The sequence below is a fragment of the Argiope bruennichi genome, chromosome X2 (genome assembly GCF_947563725.1).
Source record: "Argiope bruennichi chromosome X2, qqArgBrue1.1, whole genome shotgun sequence".
NCBI lineage: Eukaryota > Metazoa > Arthropoda > Arachnida > Araneae > Araneidae > Argiope > Argiope bruennichi.
This window is the reverse complement of record NC_079163.1, coordinates 22050397-22063083: the sequence shown is the minus strand read 5'-3', so window position 1 is coordinate 22063083 and position 12687 is coordinate 22050397. Positions and strand designations below refer to the sequence as shown.

The window sequence follows — 12687 nt, the reverse complement described above, 5'->3', positions numbered from 1 at the left end:
TCAATGCCTCTCAAAGTTAAACTACCAAGACGTTTTTTTTTTTTTTTTTTCTGTTTTTGCCCAGTTATTTATTCCTAATAAGGCCTTTGCAACTTACCCCCCCCCCACAAACCTCTTCAAAATTAGGACATTTTCTCATTAAAAAATATTGTATCACTAATTTAATGCTCTTGCTCTATAATTTGATATTTATAGAAATGCATGATGCTTTACACACAATATTTCCACAATGATCATTAATTGTCAATTAAAATCTTATCTAAAATATTAAATTCAATAATTTTTATACTTAAAATCCATGCTAAGTCTGTAATAGAGGATTTTTGATACATACTGCAATGTTTACATTTGCCAACATAAATACAGTAGATGTCGATTAATGTAATCACAGTTAATGTCATTATTCCCTTTATACTATCAAAATCCTCTGAACCAATGTATTTAAATGTGCCAAACAATGTTCATTTAGTGTGATCACTACAGCATTTAATGCTACCATTTTGAAGGAGAGAATTAACCGATCCTTCATTTTCAATCAACATTAACAACAGATGTTCCTAGAATTTCTTGCTCTATTTGCAAGGAAACATCTGGGAATAATTCCTTAGATAGGATAAAGTTCACAGTCTTTTATTTGGATTAGAGCTGAGTGTTAAAGACAAAACTGAAATTCTCAATAGGTATGAAAATTTACCTAAAATTGGTCAACATAATACTGTCATGCAGTAGGAAATTTCATAGCTCTTTTTAGTAAAATTTTGAAAAATCATGAACTTCTTGCCAGAAAAACCAAGAAATAAACATCAGTGACTCAAGTGGAAAAAAAAAAAATATGGTAAAGAAAACCCTCCAAAAATGCCAAAATTAGTCAAGCACTTGCAGATAAAATAAATTAACACTATTTGTTAAACATTTGCAATTTCATTTAAATTAAATTACAAGCACTTCTGCTTTTTTTAAGTCATCATTGTAAGCTTAACATCACAACAAACTCCCATATTCATTTCTGTAACGAGGAATGACTCCAGAGTTTTTGTATTCACGCTGGAACAAGCTTTTTTTATTTTCCCTGAACATTTAAAAAATACTTTCCCTATCTGCACTGCTATAAGTGAAGATTTGGGAAAAGGATATTTTCAGTGTATTTTGTAGTTTACTGTATATACAGTGGCTCCCAAAATTGAGTATACACTATAATCTTTTTTCTTTAATTTTACTCTTTTTGATCTTAACATTCCTATTTATGGCTAATATTTATAGGAACGACAAAATATACATTAACAAAAGTATTAGGCTAAAAAACAAAACTCAGGAATCAATAATATTTTTATTACAGTAATTTTTATGTCAAAGTTGCAAATTCCAAAGTCACAAAATTGAGTATACACCTTATAAAATATGCGACTTGGCTATCATTATTTATTTCCAAATGAATAAGTAAAAAAGTTTTATTACTTTAATTAGCAATCATTGATTTCCAAATGAAAACAAACGTCTTGGTCATCATAATGAGCTCCAGAAATGAAACAAATGTTGAAATTCGGAAACTTGTTATTCGATTGTCTGAAGATTGTAAATCTCTACGAGAAATTGCAAGGAAAATTCAACGGAGGCACGGATGCGTTCAAAAAATTATCCAGAAGTATAAAATGTATGGGAAAATTGCTAATAAATTTGGAAGAGGAAGAAAATAAATCCTCAGTGCCACGACCAAGAGAAGAGTTATTCGAGAGGTAGCAAACAATCCTAAGGTGATTGCTACAAAAATTGCTACATCTACTTCGAGAACTATTGGAATGTATGTTTCTGCAAAAACAATTCGAAGAATAATCCGAAAAGCAAATTAAAATGGCCGCATAGCCAGAATAAAACCATTCATTTCAAAAGTAAATCGAGAGAAAAGAATTTCATTTGCTAAAAGTCATATTTCAAAGGATCCTGACTTCTGGAATCAAGTAATATTCAGTGACGAAAGTAAGTTCAATGTTTTTGGTAGTGATGGTCGATGTTATGTTTGGAAAAAGCCCAATTCTGAACTTCTTCCTAAAAATACCAATCCTTTTGTCAAGCATGGAGGTGGTTCACTTCTTGTATGGGGCTGCATGTCTGCAAAAGGAGTGTGAAATTTAATTTTCATTCATGGAATCATGGACAAAATTAAATATTTGGATATATTGAAGAACAATTTAAAACAAAGTGCGTAGAATTTGGGTTTAGGGTCAAGTTTTCTGTTTCAACAAGATAATGACCCGAAACATACAGCTAAAATAGTCAAGTTATGGCTGTTGTATAGTTATAAAATGCAATTGCACACCCCTCTCCAATCACCAGATCTCAATGTGATTGAAAATTTGTGGGCACAATTAGGAAAATCAGTTCAAAAACACGATATTAGGGGCAAGGAACACTTAAAAAGATTATAACAAGAAGAATGGTCAAAAATACCCGGCGAAACAACTCAAACTCTTGTCAACTCAATGCCACACCGTTTACAAGCTGTTCTAAATGCACAAGGATATGCAACAAAATATTAATTTATCTTTTTCTCTTTTTGTTGACAGATTTTGCTAGATGTATACTCAATTTTGTGACTTTGGAATTTGCAACTTTGACATAAAAATTACTGTAATAAAGATATTATTGATTCCTCCATTTTGTTTTTTAGCCTAATACTTTTGTTAATGTATATTTTGTCGTTCTTATAAATATTAGCCATAAATAGGAATGTTAAGATCAAAAAGAATAAAATTAAAGAAGAAAGAGTATAGTGTATACTCAATTTTGGGAGCCACTGTATATTCATTTCTTGTAGTTTTTCATTATATATCAGAATTCACCTCTGATTTCTACTGCAACTACTAAAATTCTGTCGCTGTTGGAGGGTACGATACGCCTGCAAGGTGTTCATCAAGGTAGATGTACTGCTTAACTATTTTTGAGGGGGGGGGGGGAAGAATGGCATAGAATACCACAATTCCAATGGAATGGCGTGGAAAAATTGTTAACAACTGGCTTAATGATTTCTTATGATGGATACTTCATTGATAAACCAATCGAGAACAAGGAACTAATAGTTTACAATGAACTAGAGAAAAGCAAGATCTTATAATAAAGGAAACTGTAACAATTATTAAAAAAGGAAAGAAGATACAACATGCTAGATATTGAAAATTAATTCAAGTAACCAACTTGAAAAGTGAATTAATTTTTTATGAGAATGTCAAAATATGCTGCATTCATAACTTGAATCCCTTAATAACATTCCTCTTCAAAAAGAATGAACACTTTAAATGAATTTCAGCTACAACTGGAAATATTAAATCATTTAAATAAAGAAAAACTTTAGCAGAAAGATGTAGATAGATTTGGAAGAAAGTTAATCCAAAAGAAAGTTTAATACAATAGTATAGTAAAGCACAGTTTCATTCTAAAATGGTTCAAGATTTTAAAAAATCCTCCAATAATAAATATTGTAACAAAAGCTATGAATAATTGAAGCTACAATTTCTACAATAATATCTTTCTATTGATATAGTTTACAAGGAAATTTCACAAGCCTTTCTCATCTAAACATAAGCCATCTAAAACAAAGCTTTTCAATAAAAAAGTAAATAATCAAGTAAATACAATAATGACAAACATTCAGATAATCGAGTTATAATGAGGAAAAAAAAAAAAAAAAAAAAAAGATTTTCTTGGCTAATGATGCTTAATTAAACATTACTTAATACATAATCTGCTTAAATTTTAACAAAAATTGTTTTACTAAAAGTATTTTTTTGAATTATAAAAACATGAAAGAGCATTTTTTTTTATTATTATTATTATTATTTTTGGAGATGAATTCCTTTTTGTTCTATGTAATATGGAATTGCAAAATACAACAAATTTTTAGGCTCATAATAACTTTATTATATGGAAATCATCTGTTATTAAGACATCTAATAATATTCAATAATCATAAAACTGAAAAGCCTTAATACAAACATAGGTATATAAAGCACAGAATGCAACATACAATACAGACAGGTGAAAACAAAAGATAAAGACAATTTAGTCGCTAAGTGGAACAACATCCAGCAATACCAGATTATAAACTTTATAGGAGAGGAGAATATCTTAAGTACTTTAAGATTAGTACATTTATATTTTTAAAAAATTATCTAATGAGACCTCAATAAAATAAATTTTATAAAAAGGAAGGAATAATTTTCCTCACTAAAAAAATTTATACCTTAACTACTTACCTAGTTAGAATGAACTATTTGGGTTAAAAGGAAACTTATAGTACTTTTGCTACAGTACAAAATCTTTCAAAAAAATTCTATAGTGTTAGTGTAGCAGTTTTAAAACACATCCGTTCCCTCAGAAAATAACTCTCCACAGGAACATACAGTACATATAAAACTGATCAACATTTAGCAAGTTATTCAATTAAAATTTAAAAAATTAGAATCATTTTTTTATTTTTATTTACTGAAAACAGTTTGCTTCTAATTATGGAAACTAATTAGAAAATTCTTCAAAATTCCAAATAGAATTTGCAAAATAAATAAATAAAATAAAAATAATAATAAATAAAATAAATAAAAATAATAAATAATAAAATAAAGGAAAAATAATCTTGAGGAGAAAATTAAGAAATAGCAATCATTCTAACAAAATCCATAAAGAAAGATCAATATTTCCCAGATAACTAGTGCCAATAGAAAAAAAAAAGACTAACCAAAAACCATAGAAACTAATTTATAATCACAAAAAAAAAGAAGAGAAAACAATAATGTAGAAAGTCCAACAGTTTTGATCAGATTAAATATAGTACCATGTTTTTAGAAATATGAAACAGTTTCCTATTGCAACAATTTACATATCTAATAAACTCAATATATCTAAATTTTATCAGATATTTTAATTTCTACAACTTTAGTAGTCTAGCATTAAGTTATAGTATCATGCAGCTAAAATAAATGCTTGCCCAGCTGCATTTCAGTAAAATCCCTTTCTCAAAGATATATAAAGCTCTATATGCCTTCATAGGCTCCCCCTACCCTTCATCTTGTTTATTTCCTAAAAGTTAGTTGTTTACTTATAAGGGTGCATAGTGAGAGAATGCTTCAAAAATTAAGCACTTTTAAGTACTTTCTAAGTACCTTACCCCAAAAAATTAAGCACCCTTTACATTCATTCATATGCGAAACTGCTTATTTTCTAAGCATAGGATGTTTTCTGATATATAAAGCTTTATTTTTATTGAAATTTTTTTAATTAATTTTAAATGTGTATTTCTGAAATTTTAAGTTTTTTCTGCAATTATATAATAATTTTAATATTTATTTCTGCAACACTGCAGAAGCATCTATTGTTAAACTTATTTGGTTTTAACAAAAACAAAAATGATCATAGTTTTATCATTAACAAAAAATTAAGATTTAATCAATCAGTTAATATTTTTACTAGGTTAACAATAAAAATCTGACATGACTGGAATGTAAATTAAAATTTCCTCTTGCTCTAACTCACTATATTTAGCAGTTTAGCTAAGCTGCAATAAAGCTAAGAGCTAAAATATACCAGGATGGCTACCATCATAAGATTGGTAAAACTACCAAAAATAATGATGATAGAACAATGCAATGTTCTAACTAAATTTTTCAGATCTAGTTATTAAATAGAAAATAATAATAAAATATTAGAAATAACAGTAATAATTATAGAAATTTAATAGAAAATAATAATAATAAATTGTTTTATCACTTCTTATTTCTGATGTTTCGTAAAGAGCTTTTATACATGTTTCACATTTTGAATATTTAAGAAAAACCTGCTTTTTAACCTCTATGCAAAAATAAATAAAATTATATTTAATTTTAAAAAGTAAGAAAAATGGGATTATATATTTTAGGAAGAAATGAAAATGATTTCACAATTTCTATTTTTCATAAATAATGGAAACAAATTCACAAAGACAAAAAACAGCTCCATAGTTACAAGCAAAATGAAAATATAAAAAAAATTACAGTTAATGCATTTTTTTAAATAGTAATTTTTGAAGCTAGTGTGAGACTAAATACTGCATTGCCTTAAAATTTCACAACACTTATCAAGTGAGGAATCTTATTCAATGAATTGCTGTAACGTTTTGAATTTTGTTTGAAAATTTTGAAATAAAAAATGGCAGTTGATGCATTTTTTAAACAGTAATTTTTGAAGCTAGTGCGAGACTAAATACTGCATTGCCTTAAAATTTCATAACACTTATCAAGTAAAGAATCTTATTCAAAGAATTGCTTTGAAAATTTTAATTTTGTTTCAAAATTATGAATTGAATTTGAAAAGTAAAGAAAGCCTTAAAAAAAAATTATAACATTAACACGCAACTAAAATATTCAATGAAGAAATGACATTATTTTGAATTATATTAAAAAAATCATTGTTACAAATTGAGTTCAAGATTAATTTCCCAAAATTTATTAAAATTAAAAAAAGAAGAAGAAAGAAAGAAAAAGCATTCACTCATTTGAACTTGATATTCAAACAACCTTTTAAAATGTTTAAAACAGTGTAATTTTTTTTTTTTTTTTGATTCAATAATATGCTTTGGTTATAAGGTGGAAATAAATCCTGTTTTTATTTTTTAATGGAACTTCTAATTAAAATTTTAAAAAACACTTCTTAGTGGGTTTTTAATATCCCAGAAGCAACTTTCTACCACATTTCAAGTTCCTAACTCCAACGATTTGTCAATTACGACAAACCTCTAAGAGTAAAGAGATTTCAATTGAAAAAATATATATACTTCTGTATGGGTTATAAAAAGAGAAAAAGCAAAAATCATTAAATATAATAGAAAATGAACCCTAAAGAATAAAAGTTTTGAAAATCTTTTTTCTTGTACATTCTTTTTTGAAATTTTAAGTACAACATGTAGTTAGATTTTTGTATACATACTAAAACTAAAATTTGTCGAGATTGGTCAAACAAATAAAAGTTTTAAAATGGACGAGGACATTAAAAAAAAAAAGCACCATGAAAGAAATCACAATCATTGAAAATCTATGGCTTCAAATTAAAATCTCATCATATTCGAATTTTACGCAACGACTAACACAATGAGTAAGAATTCCATATACATTGAATAGTAAATCCCTTTAATAGGTTGTACAATACATTGCTCTAAAACAAAATATTAACGAGAACAATGATCAAATGTGTAACAAACTAAAGAGGCTTCACTGCAAGCATTTTTAGATCTCTTTGGGGCACCAAATTCATCTTGCTGTATTCATATTTCTAGTCTGATGGGCAAATCTGCATATTTTTCTTTAATAATACATAAAAAAATTAAGCATACATTCATCAGACTTAATTAAAGCAATTCTTCGCTATCTTTGAATTCTACTGAAAATCGAATATTTTTCGAAGTTGCAACACGAATGACACAGTACACATTTTCTATTGTACCTTCAGACAACCTTCCCAATATTTCAATAAACAACAATGAACATTGTTGAAGAAAAAGGGGGTGGGGAAAAATGATATTTCATTTTATTTAATATGTGTTGGCACTCCACAAAAAGTTTTCTTTGCACTTCTCGACAAAATTAAGCACTTTTAAGGTGCTTAAAAATGATTTTCAAATTTAAGCACTTTTCATGGTGCTATGAATCCTGCTTATGTATAGTTTTTAAAAACTGTATCTATATGGATAAAAATTCATAATTATGAAAAAGTTAAATTACTCAGAAAGGATTTATTAAATTTGCATTAATAAAGAAACATCAATGAAATTCAGCAGATCTCATTAGTATTAAAACGAAATTCTTTTAATATTAATTATAAATATTTAATGATGCTATTTTTTAAAAAGAAATTTCAAATAAAAGGCTTAGACAATTGATTCTTACCAATGACTATAAAAAAGGCAAATAAGATATAAGGTTTTAACTTTAATTTTTAATTAAGATATAAGGATTTTTCACATTCTTATATTTTAAAATATAATATTCTATAATACAAATTATTTTCCCAATTCATACATATAAAAAGCATTCATTATATATCTTAAGTCTTTTTGCTAAAAATGCTATTACATCTATAAAGAGGTGATAAATTAAAATTTTAAGCATACTCATTTAATTCATTTTAAAACTTATATAATTTTGAAAATTAATGTATAAAAATACAATTAAAAAAACATCAAAAATAGAAGTTAATAACCATATGATGTTAATACTAAAATGTTTATCAAATCCATTTAGTAAATAACATTAATACAATATATTTTTCCCTATAAACTACAACATTATGGTATTTCTGATTAGTAAATAAAGTCACAAGGGAAAATCAATTCATTATATATCCTAATATTTTTCAGTTACAAAGAACATATTTAAAAAAAAATTAATTATAGTTTACCTTATAAGCGAAATAAAATCACATAATGGATAGATAAATAAAATAAAATAATAAAAATAATAAGTGTTATAAGCAAAATAAAATCAAATAATGGATTAAACAAAAACTAGGTATTTTAACTATCTTGCAGTTAATATATTTACGGCATGGTATATCATAATTTTTTAAAATTAATAACAAAAACACTAATACATTAAATTGTTCTATTTTTAAACCAAACACACACAAATAAATGAGTCCTAAAAAGCCAGAAAAAACAACTTATCTTGTATTTCCAAATGTAAAAACAAAACAATGTTTTCCAAAATTTCAGCAAAGTTGGTAAATTAACAATAAAAAAATATTCATCATGCCTAATTAATTAATAAAAAAAATTGAGCTCATTTAGAGACTTGTTTTAAAACATAATCCACATATAAAAAGAATAATTAATTTTTCTCATATCTTATCATTAAAATTCTTTTTAATCAGGCAAAAACATTGCCTTAGCAAGTAGAACATAAAAACAGCCAAGACCACAGCCTCAACAAAAGATCATCATAGTTAACAAGTATCATTAATTTTTGTATTCACATCGTGTTGTACCTTTATATCTAGATTTTACAAACATTTTAAACTTCATAAATCAATAAAAATGTATTAACTAGATAAATTTAAAAAATGCTTGTTTAATATATATATATATATATTAGACAACAAACTAATTTTCACATCAACTTGTTTTTAAAATTTGTTTTAAATTCTAACAAAAAATGAAATACACAAACTGAGATCCATTAAAATATTTCTATTTTTTTATAAAGTAAACAAAGATTATTTTAATGAAGATAAAGATTTTTGATAATTTCATTCATAAATTAAAGAATAATTATTTTGTGCATTATGCAAAAGTATCACTTAACAAATTTACAATGTCGCAAATTTTTCTGAACATTATTTATAAAATATAAAACAAATTTACTCAATGCAAAACTGCATATAACAGTAGTTACATAAATATACCTCAGTTTAATATATGTAACATAAACATGATTTTACCAAACACTATCAAGAGTAAGCCAATGTAATTATTAAACTTGTCATTTAAAGACAATCGGAGAGAGTTGGAATGAATGGAACAGCTGCATTTATGTTTAAATAAAAGATTAGAATCTATTTCCAGTTTCTCTATTAGATACAGCAACTACAGCCATTTGCTTGATCCTAATTGTTACACCAGTTATAGTATTATTTATGTTTAAAACAGAAAATCTGATTTTTATGTCTTAGAAGCGAATACAAACTCTTATTTTTTTTTTCAGTCTTATTATTTGTAAAATAAAAATAATTCAAATGTATTCTAAACTCAAAAATATAGTGTTCACAAACTTTCAGCCAAATTGAGCTTAAATGTAGCATGCTTTATGTGATATGCATTTTAAAATAAAATTCTGCAGTGAGAGGAATGGGACATGCTCACTTACATTTCGATACATTTTCTGAATAGCTAAATATTCTAACAATTAAAATTTAAATTTTTTTTAAATGCTGTTTATTAAAATCAGTTGTTTGAGGTGTTACAATGAATAATAATTTGACAATTTTAAATTTATTGATATATGTAAGTTCGTATATATTATTTTGTTATATATATATATTAAAAAATATAGAGCAGTAATGTTCAACAATAAAAAAAGCTGAGCCTCCATTAAACAAAACTAAAAGCATAAAATAAAATTCTACTCTTCTTCAAAAATTTATTTAAGTCTAAACATGTCTAGACAACATGTTTAGACAAAATTTATTTTGTCTAAATATGTTTTGTTATTCTTTATTTTTGTTAATATTATTATATGTTATATAATATTATTATATGTTTGTTAATATTATTATATGTTATATAATATTATTATATGTTTGTTAATATTATTATATGTTATTTGTGTTTGTTGTTTGCATCATATAAAGTATGAAGACATACTGTAAATCATTCTGTACCATTTCACATAAAAAAGAAATTATTTTCTACCTAAAATCATGTTCACCACTTAATTCTTGTTAAGTGAAATTCTACTGTAAATATAATAATATAGTTAGCAATATAATAAATATTAAGTAATGAAAAAAAATGGAGTTAAATTATGAAAGTTAAATGGTTGTAAAAGAAAATAAAAATTTTCAAGCTGTCGCAGCACCATTGAAGATTTTAAAATCAACACTTGTTTCACATGTCCAAAACCATAAATCACTGAATGAAAAGGATATCAAAATACAATATTTATTAATTTTAATTTTTTCAAACCTTGTCCCATTCATCCCTTATACAAGTCCCATACCTCCCTCGTATAAGGGAGGTGTGGCAAAAAATGTTACAATTTTTAACTAGGCAAATAAGAACTAATTGTTTGTATTTTACTGTTCTTATATTTCTTTACAATAAATTAATGAAAATATTGTTAGATTTTTTATAAACTGCACTCTTTGTAACTCTAAACTAGTGAATAAAAAAAATTATGAAATCCGTCCCTCTTCTCCCAACTCTCCCTTATTCATTGTCATTTCACATGTATGTATATATGTGAAAAAAGCAAAATATCTATGTAACTTAATTCATATAAGAGTATTCTGAAGGAAACCATCACAGCAAAACAGACTATCATTCGTAAAAATATATCTAATTTAATAAAAAAAAAAGTTTCCAGGTAATAAAATTACATTTACATAATTTTAAGTAAAAATAACAGGAATAAATTTCAGTCTTTCAAATCTTAGTACAAAATGTATAATTTTATTCAGCTGTCTAACAAAAAGTATCAAGTTTGACAGATAATAAACTTTATAAACAAAACTATAGCAGAAAAACGAAATATTATTTCTCGATATCGAAAATAAAATGATGAAAGTAAAAGTACATTCGTATTACTCTGCATAAACACAAAATATCTATTGTATTCAGAATTCTGAAATTTAACAACTAGCTTTCTATTTGAAAGCAAAACTCTCATATAATTTAATATATATATCAGTAAAATTAGTAATATCTAAATTTTGAAGGTTTGTTGTTTTTCTGTTAAAAAGTACTGTATTTTGGCAAGAAATAAAACCCACTATTTACAGAGATTAAACATCTCCCCCTAGTACAGAATGTATAGCTTACTTTATAATATATTAAATTAAGGGTTATCTTGTGAATATGAAAGAAATAATAAGATATTCTAATATTATTATGAAAGCACATTTGTAAACAAGATTATCAACACACTTTTCCGTTTGAAACAAAACCAGTAGCAATAAGTCTTACTTCATTTTAGCTCGTATTTATACATGCAAATTATGTACTCTTCGATTAGCACCCATAATTAAGAAACTAAAAATAGAATTTTTCGATTTGCAGATGTATGTGCATAGCCAAGAAATGCCTTTAAAATTTCTTGGTATCATGAAGCATCTATAAGTAAAATTTAAGAATTGGAACTTTTTACTCACTTTTTAGCGATCTAGCGTGTTGATTTCATGGAAAACAGGAGGTGAAAAAAAAATCACAAGATACAAAATAAAAAAAGGGAATGTTGCTCTAAATTTATAACTAATCGGTAATCCGGAATTTCTCACACAATATTAAATACAATAATAATCAAAAAATTTGTGTTGCCATCCGCTGAATCATCTAAAGCAAATATTTCACACCGGAAGCTATATTGTCTTTCTTTGTGCTTCCGATTTTGTCAAATAAATATGACTCATGTTTTTTCCTGTTTCAAAGATTACAATTGAATCAATTGCTACCTTTGAAATTTTCCGAAATCTAATTGTATTACTGCTATATGCTTAGAAATTAGAAATTTACCGTTATACATATAATTTAATATCAATCCATGGCATAAACAAACAATTAATGAAAACCTTTGGCATGTTTCTTTCTTCTGGTATATAATCAATTGAAAAATAACAACAACAAAAACCCCACGACAGTTTGAATTTGAGAGTATAGTGAAATTGGGCGACTATGCATAAAGGCAGTAGTCCCCGAAATATTTCTTGCTTTATTTTTATTTATTTATTTGTCAGATAAGCTATGAAATAAAGAAGGAAATATTGGATCCCGCGAAAAAATTAGTAATGGAAAATGTCAACAAACCCTATCAGAAATTAATACCTATCGTTAATTTATAATCATATTTTAAATAGTGAATCGAGGGCTCTTACAATATATAAGGGTGACTTTTGTTCCCGAATATAATAAGAATGATAGAAATATGCGTTGTGATGTCCCGAGGGCAAGGCGGATAAATT

The 12687-nt window shown here is 25.9% G+C and overlaps 1 protein-coding gene across 1 annotated transcript in view; it reads right to left on the bottom strand.

The window, feature by feature from the left end:
• The window catches only part of LOC129960287 (cytoplasmic FMR1-interacting protein-like), a 53637-nt gene extending 41592 nt beyond the window's left edge, over nt 1-12045 (bottom strand). Inside the window, exon 1 of the mRNA XM_056073591.1 lies at nt 11881-12045. The gene's annotated coding sequence lies outside the window, so the exon portion shown is untranslated. The remainder of the gene's footprint in view (nt 1-11880) is intronic.
• Between the last annotated feature and the right edge of the window lie 642 nt (nt 12046-12687).